Source organism: Sciurus carolinensis, chromosome 7, assembly GCF_902686445.1.
Source record: "Sciurus carolinensis chromosome 7, mSciCar1.2, whole genome shotgun sequence".
Classification (NCBI taxonomy): Eukaryota; Metazoa; Chordata; class Mammalia; order Rodentia; family Sciuridae; genus Sciurus; species Sciurus carolinensis.
Genome location: NC_062219.1, coordinates 127,411,445 through 127,422,595, shown reverse-complemented (window position 1 = coordinate 127,422,595; position 11,151 = coordinate 127,411,445). Strand labels below are relative to the sequence as shown.

General features: G+C 35.6%; 1 pseudogene; it reads right to left on the bottom strand.

Annotated features, from left to right (window-relative positions):
- Window positions 1-4,396: 4,396 nt before the first annotated feature.
- LOC124989160 (olfactory receptor 2B11-like) lies at window positions 4,397-5,329 on the bottom strand (annotated as a pseudogene).
- Between the last annotated feature and the right edge of the window lie 5,822 nt (window positions 5,330-11,151).

The following is an 11,151-nucleotide window of genomic DNA, read 5'->3' as shown; positions in this document are numbered from 1 at the left end:
GCTTTTTTTTGGTAATTGGATGCATTTCCTTGAATTGACCATTTGAAAATGAGGATGTACCTCAAGTATTATAGGGGACACACCCTATAACGCGGCTGCACCCTCATGGCAACCTCTTCCTCATACGTGGCACTGCCTGACCCACCAACAGTTTACCCGGACTTCTTTGTTCTGCCACTCTCCCCTGGAAACTGAGAAATGTGTTCTTACACAGTGTCCAGTTATGTGTAACTCCCTGATTGGCCTGCTTATCTCCACCCCCTACCGTCAGGGATTGGTTAACAACAGTTCCACACACTCGATCAGCTCATGCTTGCCATATCATCCTATGGGGCTCTTGCCCTCGTGAATTCCCCGTGCCTTGCTGACCTTTAAGCTGATTGGTTCCCACCTAGCCCCTACCCTACATAAAAGCTATGTAACTTCATCAATAAACAAGTTCCTGCTGTGCCTCCTGCGCTGACAGACCTCCCGACTCTGATGTGTTTCCTTTGCCACCGACACTCATCACCCTGCTCGAACCCCATATTCTCCTCAGGCAGGCCCTGAGGAGATATATCGGACCTTGTTGCTCGCCAGGGAGCAACAAAGTATCAAGTTTTTCATAATCTATTATCATTCAATTCAAGTAAATGAATAACAATGATCTCAATTAAATTGTAATTTATACCTGAGGAAAATGTTGGAAATTATGGCAGACACATGCTATGTCCTGGATGAATCCTGAATACATTATTCTAAATAAATGCTAAATCAAATACTGTGCGATTCTACTTATATGAATTACTTAGAGTAGTCAAATTCTTAGAAATAGAGTAGAACAGCAGGTGCCTGGGGTTGGAGGTGGCAGTAATGAGAATTTATTTTTTAATGGTACAGAGTGTCATTTTTTGAATATGAAAAGATTTCCGGAGAGGGATGGTGGTGATTGTTGTATGATGAGAATCTACTTATAGTACACTGAGGTGTATATCCTCCAAATGCTAAATGTTATGTTTTATAAACTTTACCACAATTGAAACATGAAACAATATTTAAATTCAAATAGCAAAAGATAGAAGTAATAAAAACCAAAAGAATAATAAAAAGAAAGTCTTTCAATTCTAGTTCTAATGTAAACTACGCACACTCAAGATTTAAGGTGGTACAACTTTATTCCTGCCAATGGTGGTTTACTTACCTTGAAGCATTTTTGAAAAAAAATTTAAAAACAAATTTGTACAATGTTTATCTAAATGAAAATAGAGAAATTTATACTTTAGATTGCAGAGAAAATCCTTAAATGGCTATTTGAATACTCTCTACTGAATGATATTAATTTTGTGTTCATGTATATTATATATGTATTTCAGTTCAGTTGAAAATTTGTTTCCTCAAAACATTGTGCTATTTTGATTGTGAAAATAAAGTATTTATGTCTCAGATTTGATTGGGCAGCAGTTTTCTGTTTCTATATAGTATCTTTTCTTCTAATAAAATTAAGCATACATGTCCTTACTATACCATGTCTAATATTTCCCTAATCAATCTTCATGTGTTTTCTCTGGGTCTCGTCCAAGGCATTGGTATTCTGAACATAACAGTTTGGAAAGATATTGGATTTACATAAGTCGTAAGGGCATTTTTTTTTAACTGGAATTTAGGTATACATTTATTTAAATCATCTCAGTTAAGATATGTTAATAACTTATGGTTTTACTGTACGCAGCTCTAAAGGTTTCCCTAGTGTAGAAAAATATAGTTCTAAAGCATCTTCGCTTTACCTGTATGAATTCCTTAAATGATTGTCTGCATTTTAAAATTTTTATTAATTTTTATTTTATTTTTTGTTGTTTACGTGTTTAATTCATCAACATGGTTTTCTGTCTTCTCTTTGTTCTTTAGGAAAGTCCTGATTGCTTGGGACCATGTGGGAAATATTCAATCATCTTCCTTGCAAAAGCAATCTCAAGAGTGCTCATGTTTTATATCAAAGGTGGAGTACACTTTCATCTTGAGATAAAATATATGCTTTTCTGTTAAAAGAAATGGTTAACTAAGGTATCATTCATGCTGGAATAAACAGAATGTATAATCCCTGGAGATGTGAAGGCTCCAAATCCAAATAACACATGTCTGGGGTTGTTTCCACCTTTCTCTTGGTATTATTTGTTAAAAGATTTTAATATGTAACTTTTAGGAGGTTCTAATTTCTTAGAGTAGGAAAGCTCATTACAGATGTAATGAGTAACCTCCACATGTTGAGCAGATAGTAATCACATTCACCCAGGACAGAGGACAATTTAAGACAATTTTAGACAACTATTACCATTTCTCTAGTTAGACCTTTGACCAAAATTTTTCTGTATTATTTTCCCAAAAGTACAACTACTATATTTCACTGTATTTATGAATAAGATGGATACATCTTACCTTAGTTAATAAAACTGTTTAAAGATATTATTTAACATCAAAGTCTCTGATTTCTTGTAGGTCTTCTCCTATAAATCATACATCTGCTGTTCTGTCTCTGGGCACTTTGTTTGGCATATCTGCAACCTACCTCACTGCCTTGGCATAACTGGGCAGTGGACAAAACAGTTGCTAAAATGAAATATCTGAAATTGTGTAATGTATAAACAATAGCAGTTTATCTGGAAGCTGCATATACATGATAAAGTTTCCACTACATTCATTGTCTAGTAAAGACTCAGTTTTAGCTTCCATGTTGACACCTTGTTTCCATATCCTTCAGAGGGTGGTATCACCGTGTCCTCATGGTGAGAGAAGGCAGAAGTGCAAAAAGATCAAACTCTGTGTCAAGCCTCTTTCATAAAGGCCTTCATGCCATTCAGGAGGGAGGAGCCCACGATAGTTAATCACCTCTCATACATTTCTATCTGAATAGAATCACACTGGAAATCAAAACAACAAATGAGTTTTGATAAATGCATTAAACAACAACAATAAAGGCAAAATGAGTACTACAACTATATTTTTGCACTTTTAACCTTTTGTGATACAAATTTTGAGCATCATTTGCACCCCAGATTTAAATATTTGTAGTTTATTGGTTGGTGAAGTAGGAAGTGACTTTTCATCCCAGAAATAGAATTTATTTATTTTTCTTTTTGATTCTTTTGCATCTAAAAGACATTCCTGGATGTTCAAATTTATGCACAGAAATATTGGTAGGTTGTAGTTCATTATTAATATCACTTTTGTGTCCTCTCTATTAAGAAGACATATGCTTATCACATTTAAAAAGAATATTAAGAAATTTCTTTTTGCTATGAATATTAATATTAAATATGTATTTTTAAATTCAGCATACAAACATTGTGCACATATTCACTAAAAAAGAATTATAATGCATTTTTAAAGAAGTGTTGACCTAAAATAATGATTTTCACTTAAAGGATAAAAGAAAATAGATTATTACGAGCTAAATATGTCTGATTCTGGTCTAGGAAGATGTATTCAAATTACCTTGTATCCCATATTTTATCATGGAAAAGAATACAGGAACTTTCATTGTCAATAGAAGAATCATAAACACACCAAATACATTGTGGGTGCATTCGCTAGAAAGGTTACAGAAAACCAGGGAACTCATTTATATAAGTTTCAGATGTTATTGATTCATAACTTTAGGGCTGGTGGAGGCTAGATGTCTGCTAAGCTTAGAAATACATTTCAAGAGCTTTCCCTAATAGTCTTGATAGGTCAGATCCTGAGTTTGGAGGAAAAAAAAAAAAAAAAAAAAGATTGGCAAAGAACTAAGATAACCCCAGATTATTTTGGTTGTCTCCACAGTCAGGACTATTTGATTCTACCCAGACTTAGTCAAAGAGTCACCAGAATCTTTAGTGTAGATGAAGCTCCTTCAGAGAACTTCTGGTCCACAGAAACAAGAGCAGCAACATGAACTGAGGCTGAAAAATTTTTGAGACTCATAATTTCTTGAAAGCATACTGTGTCTCACACACAATGCATACAGACATGCACCAATCTCAGAGAGTGATGAAATATTTCTCAGGTGAACTGATAAGAAGCTTACCGAAATGAATGGTTTTCATGCTAATACTGTGATGATTAGCATGAACTAATCAGTTTATTTTATGATTTAGCTTGCTGTTTTAAAACTACTAAACAAAGTTATTATTTTACCATGTATGTCCCAGAATAGTAGTAGTATTTTTTATAGATTATCACAAATGAATTACCTGTACAGGAGCATATTAGCTGAGTATCATTCTTGCTTAAAATAGTTATGAAGAATTTGAGAAATATTACATGTTTTACAAGAAGAACATGTAATATAATATGATATTGGTTTATGACATGAGAATGGGTTATTAAAGATATTCATATCAACTATAATTTTTAAAAAAAATTATTGCATGACTACCAAGTATTACTTGGTACTGAAAATGTTGCTTGCCAGTTTGTCTAATGACCCCTTCATATCCTTATTCTTCAGGGAGCAGATGAAGGGGTTGAGTGTAAGAGTCACTACTCCATAGAACAGAGCCGTGAACTTGGGCTGGTCCCTTGAGATAGAAGAGGGAGGCTGTAGGTACATGCTAATGACTGGGTCATAAAACAGGAAAACTATGAAGAGATGAGAGGAACATGTGCAAAGGCCTTTTTCCTTCCTTCAGAAGATTTGATCTTAAATATAGCATGTCCAATACTAAAGTAGAAAGGAAGAATTAAACACAGAGGAACAATCACTATGAAAATACACATCAGAGAGAGTGTGAGCTCATTAACTTCCTTTTCACCACAGATGCTCTTTATCAGACTCGGAATCTCACACAAGTGATCCAGTTTATTGATGCCACATAGTGGCAACTTTAATGTAGCAGAAACCTCAGATATTGCATAGATCATTCCAGTCAGCCACACAATGGATACTAATGGCATGCAGATGTGCCATTCATGATGAGGGTGTAGTGCAGGGGTCTACAGATGGCCACATAGTGGTCAAAAGACATAATGGCCAAGAGCAGACATTTTGTGCTCCCCATTATGCTGAAAAATACAGCTGAACTATATACCCAGTCTAGCTCATGGTCTTCTTAGAACTTCCCAGGTTAAACAGAATCTGAGGCACAATACTTCTGGTGTAACATATGTCCAAGAAGGAGAGGTTGGTGAGGAAGTAATACATGGGTCTGTTAAGATGGAGGTCTGACAAGGACACCAGAATGATAGTGATCTTTCCTATCAAAGCCAAGGGGTATGTTATAAGAAGAATAACAAATAGAGAAAGCTCTGACCAAGGACAGTCAGCAAAGCCTAATAGGACAAACGCTTCTGGATGACTTTCATTAATGAGGGTCATTCTTTTCTATTTATTTCCCTTATAGTAAGGAAATGGCAAAAATGTTAGATTAATAAAGAATGAGAAAACATAATTATGCACTGACAATATGCAAATCTAAGATGGAGTGCAAAATTTGTAAGACCAACAATATGGATATTCTTGCAGATGACCAAAGTTCCTTTCTCAGCTAACAGTCACACACACAATAGGAAAATTCAGTAGATAACTAAGGCAGCATTTTGAGAAAGCTATAAGAGGTAATGAATGTTTTAATTTATGTTTTTTCTTTAGTAGTGAGTTGTATTCCATGAAATCCTCATTCTTCCATAAGATGGGGGAGTGTTCAGATAGACCCATAAAAACAAGTGTATTTTTACTCACCTTATTATGATAAATTTTCATCAAAAAAAAAAAAAAAAAAAGAAATAGTGAAGGATTACATTTGGCTTTTTCAAAATTTCAGCAAAGGCCAGTAAACTGTAGTTCATATATGCATATTTAAGAATTAGATTCAAAACTGTTAGTATTTCTGTAATAGATGGTGCCAGACAGAAAGAAGCCTGGTTAGAGAGGCAAAGAAAACACAGAGAATCCTTGATGTACATGAAATGTGCATACTTTTTAAAAGGCTCTTGGGCATTGTTTTCACAAAAACTATTAATGTATCCTTATCCCAGATGAATCAGCAAAGAAAGTTCCTGGGGACAGAGCTCTCTATGGAATTCTTGTTATGTACAATTAGTTACCTAATTGAACTGAGGTCTAAATTAAACCTCTTTGTTAATGTTTTGAATTCAACTCATTCAATTTCCAAAGGCATGAGATTCTAATTTTAATAAACATATAAATAATATATTTTAAGACATATATTTAAAATAATATATTTTAATATATTTTAAATGTTTGGGGCATTTAACAAGAATTTTTTTGTGTATTTTATTCTATTTACTCTCAGAGTATGTCACATAAAATTTAACTATTTGTAGTCAGAACAATAAAAGAGACCTTAAATGAGTTGTTTCAATATAAAACAAATTTCCAATGAGTAGGATTCAAGTGATACTTAGAAACTTCTAAATATTGAATGTTTTTACAACAAAAAAAGTAAAATTACATGCCTCTCTTTTCTTCTCTCTCCCATGCACACATGCTACATGATATTAGTTTAATATGTAGATAATGTTAAGATGTAAAAATAGCACACACAATGCATGAGTACATTAATTTGAAAAACAAATTCAATTATATCAAATAGGCAACTACCATTGCCATATGAGTGTATGTTTTTCCACATTATTCATTTGCTGGAGTTTTACTACTCATTATCGTCTTCTCCACATCTATTTTGTATTCCAATATACATATTTTTTTTTAAAAAAGAGAAAATAACAAATTTAGTTGTAGGTCCAACTGCATTGTTTCTGATTCATGCATCAGTAGAGTGAGAGCTCCCACTGGACAGTGGCAGAACATGGGCTTTGTAACTTGGGGACAATGAAAGAGAACAATAGGAAATGTTGATTGGTAAATACTGTGCCACTTCATGTTCTTTATTTTGGCAAGAATTAAAAATAGGAATAATCTTTATTATGCTGATTCAGGTAGACTGCCTTCTCTTGCTTCAGGAAAAACTGGTCTATTTTGGGATTGATCTGATAATGTTTTAGCCCGATTGTTTGGCATTTATCTTTTGTAAGTCTGTGAAGAATGTCATTTGTATATTGCTAGGTATTAAATTAAATATGTAGATACCTGTAGGTAGTGTGGGTATGAGCCCATTGTGACCAGAAAAAGATACTTGGAATATAATATAAAGCTGTTCCCCAGCCCTTTATGCCATAGCCATTTCTTCCCCTCCCATCTTACAACCTAGATTGTCAGTCTGTGAACATCCTAGCTAGTTATTGGTCCACTAGTCAGCCTGTGAGTCTCCTTCTCAGTCATTGGTCCCTTGTTAGCTGCGAAATTCCACTACTTAGGAGAAGTGTCTGCACCATTCTCTCTCTCTCTCTCTTTCTTTCCCAGTCCCGGAGCAGATGCTCTGGTGGTCTGCCTAATAAAATCTCTGGTGTGAGGTCCCCTGTCTGGAGTGGCTTTCTGGGTGCTGTCGCTGGATTGTGACTCAGACTGGGCACCCCAGAGTGCTTGCTCCCCTGATTCAAGGGTCTGAGCTGCCTTGGGACCTGAAACTGAGCTGCATTTTTCTTACAATTTGTGTATTGGTAGGTATTAAATTAAATATGTAGATTCCTGTAGGTAGTGTGGGTATGAGCCCATTGTGACCAGAAAAAGACACTTGGTATGACACTTCTCAAATTTATTAAGACTTATTCTACTTGTTTAATAGATCCTTTCTTCTGCACTGCTTTCCTTTATGTTCAAGTGATTTTCTCTCCAAGTACATTTCCATTCCTTTCAATTATTGGTGTACATATTGCTGTCATTTATTTTGTGGTTCCTTTTCCTCTACTGATCTTTATTCTATTTATTTACAGTTTTTCTTAAAAAATTGTTACCTTATGGGTATACATAAGGGTGAAATTCACTGTGGTATATTCCTATATGGATACAGAAAAGTTTGGTCTGATTCATTCCATTGTTCTTCCCTTTTCCCAACATTACACTCTCCCTCTCAATCCCTTGCCTTTACTCCATGGATCTCTCTTTTATGTTTATGGAATTCCCCCCCACATTTTTTCTATTTTTTTTCTTATTTTGGTATAGCATCCACATATCAGAGAAAATATTGAACCTTTGACTTCTGGGGTCTGGTTTATTTCATTTAGCATAATGTTCTCCAGCTCCTCCATTTACCAGCAAATGCTATAATTTTATTCTTCTTTATGACTGAGTAAATATATATACATATGTATATATACATTGATGTATATACATATGTATATATAATACTAAAGATATATATAAATAATAAAATATACATATGTACATTTTCTTTATTTAACTTCAATTCTGAATGATAGTTTTGCTGGATATTGTAATCTTGGTTGGCAAGCATTTTTCTTCAGGTCTTGACTTGTAGGGTCTGGGTTCAGAATTCAGTTGAAATCCAAATTGGTTTACCTCTAAACATAACCTGCCATTTTTCTCTTATGGTTTTCAAAATTCTATTCTTCTTCTCTGTGTTATGTATTTTTAATGTAATGTGTCTTAACGAGTATCTTTTCTTTAATCTTGCCTATTCAGAGTGGTATATGCCTCTTGAATTTGGATTTTGATCTTGTTCTCAAGATTTGGAAGTTTTAAATATTATTTCATTAAAAAGATTGTATATTCCTTTAGTTTTGAAACCTCTTTTTACCAAGTGATTTCAAAATTTGGCCTCTTAATATTATCCCTACTTGCTTGAATATTTGGGACAAGGCCTCTTATTTTTTCTATATTGTTGACTTTATTTTCAAGATTATGTACTTTTTGACAGTAGAGTGAATCAGACATAACTATCTTATGTTCATTATGAATACCTGACTTATGTAACTGTACATGATGAACAACCACAAGAATGGGTAGTTATACTCCATGTATGTATAATATGTCAAAATACACTCTACTGTCATGTGTGGGAAGCCATCCTTATCTAGTAGAATCAGACAGTTCCCTGCCTAGTTGCCCTGAGAAAAGGCTCCCCTAACTCCATCCTATCCTGTCCATCACAGAAGCTCCTCCCATTCTGGGCCCTTTTACCTGTGTAAATAAAAGAGAATTGGGTTATTCCATGTTGTTAGAGGCCAGAGCTGGTGTGGCTAGACCTGTCATGTCTCCTCTCATTTAAAAAGAATATTGGCACTTGTGTATTTATTGAATATAAAAGTTTATGGGTAATTGATTGATTTATAGCCAACATCATTCTCTGGCAGTTAGCCCTTTTCTCATCCACGTGGGACATGGCTGAGAGACCCCCACATTTTGTGCCTGAACAACAGGTGTTTGAGAGGACTTTAGAAGAAAAAATATAGATAAGGTGTTGGTCCCTTTCCTGTGGGGAACACGTGCATGTGAATAAGTTTAGTAGTAAGAAAGGAAAGGAAATTTAATTGTGATGTTAAGCCTGGGAAATTCGCTCTCTCTACAGAGAGAAATAAAAATAAATTCATTCAGCTACATTCAATACTTAGAGTAAAAATTCAGTGGAAAGAATGCAACTCCTACAGTTCTTGAAATGTAAATGAAGACCTGGTCACTTTCAATACTGCAGACTAGATTAGACTGGTCTGCCTGCCTGTGTGTGACCTGTGTGAAACTGAGACCTAATTGACTGAGATAGGTACAAAAGTTTAGAATCCTGAGAAGGAAAGATCCTAATCAGGAATTCAGGAAATCTCTAACTTAAGAAGGGGAAATTACTTGGAAATTTCCTAGTTTAAATATGTGTGTTCCCACCACAGCTTCCAGCCCTCCAGAAACAGCATGGTTTCTGCTCCTGGGTAGGGAGAATGGAAGGTGGCAGAACCAGAGAAACTACTAAAAACATGGCTGCTTCTTGCCCAGGTAGAACCCCTCAGACCCAGGCCACCAAGATGAGAGGGGAAATAGCATAGGGATTGGAAGCATCATGGCACAGGCCATGGGAATTTTAAAAAACATGTCTAGGAGCACAATCGAAAATGTAGAGAAATTTTGAACTGTAGTACAAACTCACTTTTATTTGGACCAAGATGTTGATTTATGGACTCTGGGACATTTAATCAAGGAACTTTGCCACATCACTGACATCTCCTGGGCCAAGTCACACAGGCAGGAATGAGAGTTAAGGGGGGAGAGAACAGAAAAAAGGAGACCCTATTCTATGGAAGATGCAGGGTGCACTCACTTCTTGGTATTCTAGATCATTCAGTCAAACCCAAACATTTAGAGGAAATTACATAATTGGTATATGGCCCTGATCAATCCTTAGATAATCTCCTTCAGTTTGCATCTTCCATTTTTTTTTTTTTAATAATAGAGATCAAGAGAAAAAGAAAGGGAAAGACAAGAAAAGGGGCTTATTAAAGATCATTCAAAACCTCAAATGACAGGAACTTTTAATGTCTTGTAACAGCTCATGCAATTTACCCATTTTAGGAGTTCAAAAGTCAACTGCATTGTCCAAAACCTTAGAATAACTAATGAAGTAGTAATTTCCCTTCATCCTGTAGTGGTTTTTTTTTTTTTTTTTTTTTCCCCCCGGTGCTGGGGATCGAACCCAGGGCCTTGTGCTTGCAAGGCAAGCACTCTACCAACTGAGCGCTCTCCCCAGCACACCCTGTAGTTCTTAATCTATGTACTCTGCTATCTGAAATTCCAGCTGCTCCTTGGTTTACTATGTTAGATTTAAAAGCTGCCTTTTTTCTGTACGCTTAATTGCAATATATGTTTACCTTTGAGGAACGAGATATTGTATCTCAACTAACCTAGACAGTGTTGCCTCAAGGATTTGGAGATAGTCCTTACCTGTTTGGACAAATCCTAGCTAAGGATTTAACAAAATTCAGAAATAAAACATCTGTAATTGAAGCCAGAATTAAGAACAGGTAGTTAGTGTAGAAATAGGGGATCGGGTCAAATCAAGGAAATGGAGGCCATAAAGTCATCTGCCTCTGGAAGTTGGAGACTGCCCCTGGAAGAATGGAATGTCAAGGATCTCCGGAGCCCATTGATTACCAAAATTACCTGCCTTTATCAAGGACTGCAAACAAGGGGCTGCTAATTGGTGCCCCCTGGGCCCTTATCTGCCTGAATCACCCTGGCCCTCCCCCTGCCCATGGTTTCTCACTTAATGCAAAACCAGGCCTAGTCAAGTAAGCAGGAAGGAGAGATAGGGGGGAGAGAACTGGAGAACAAAA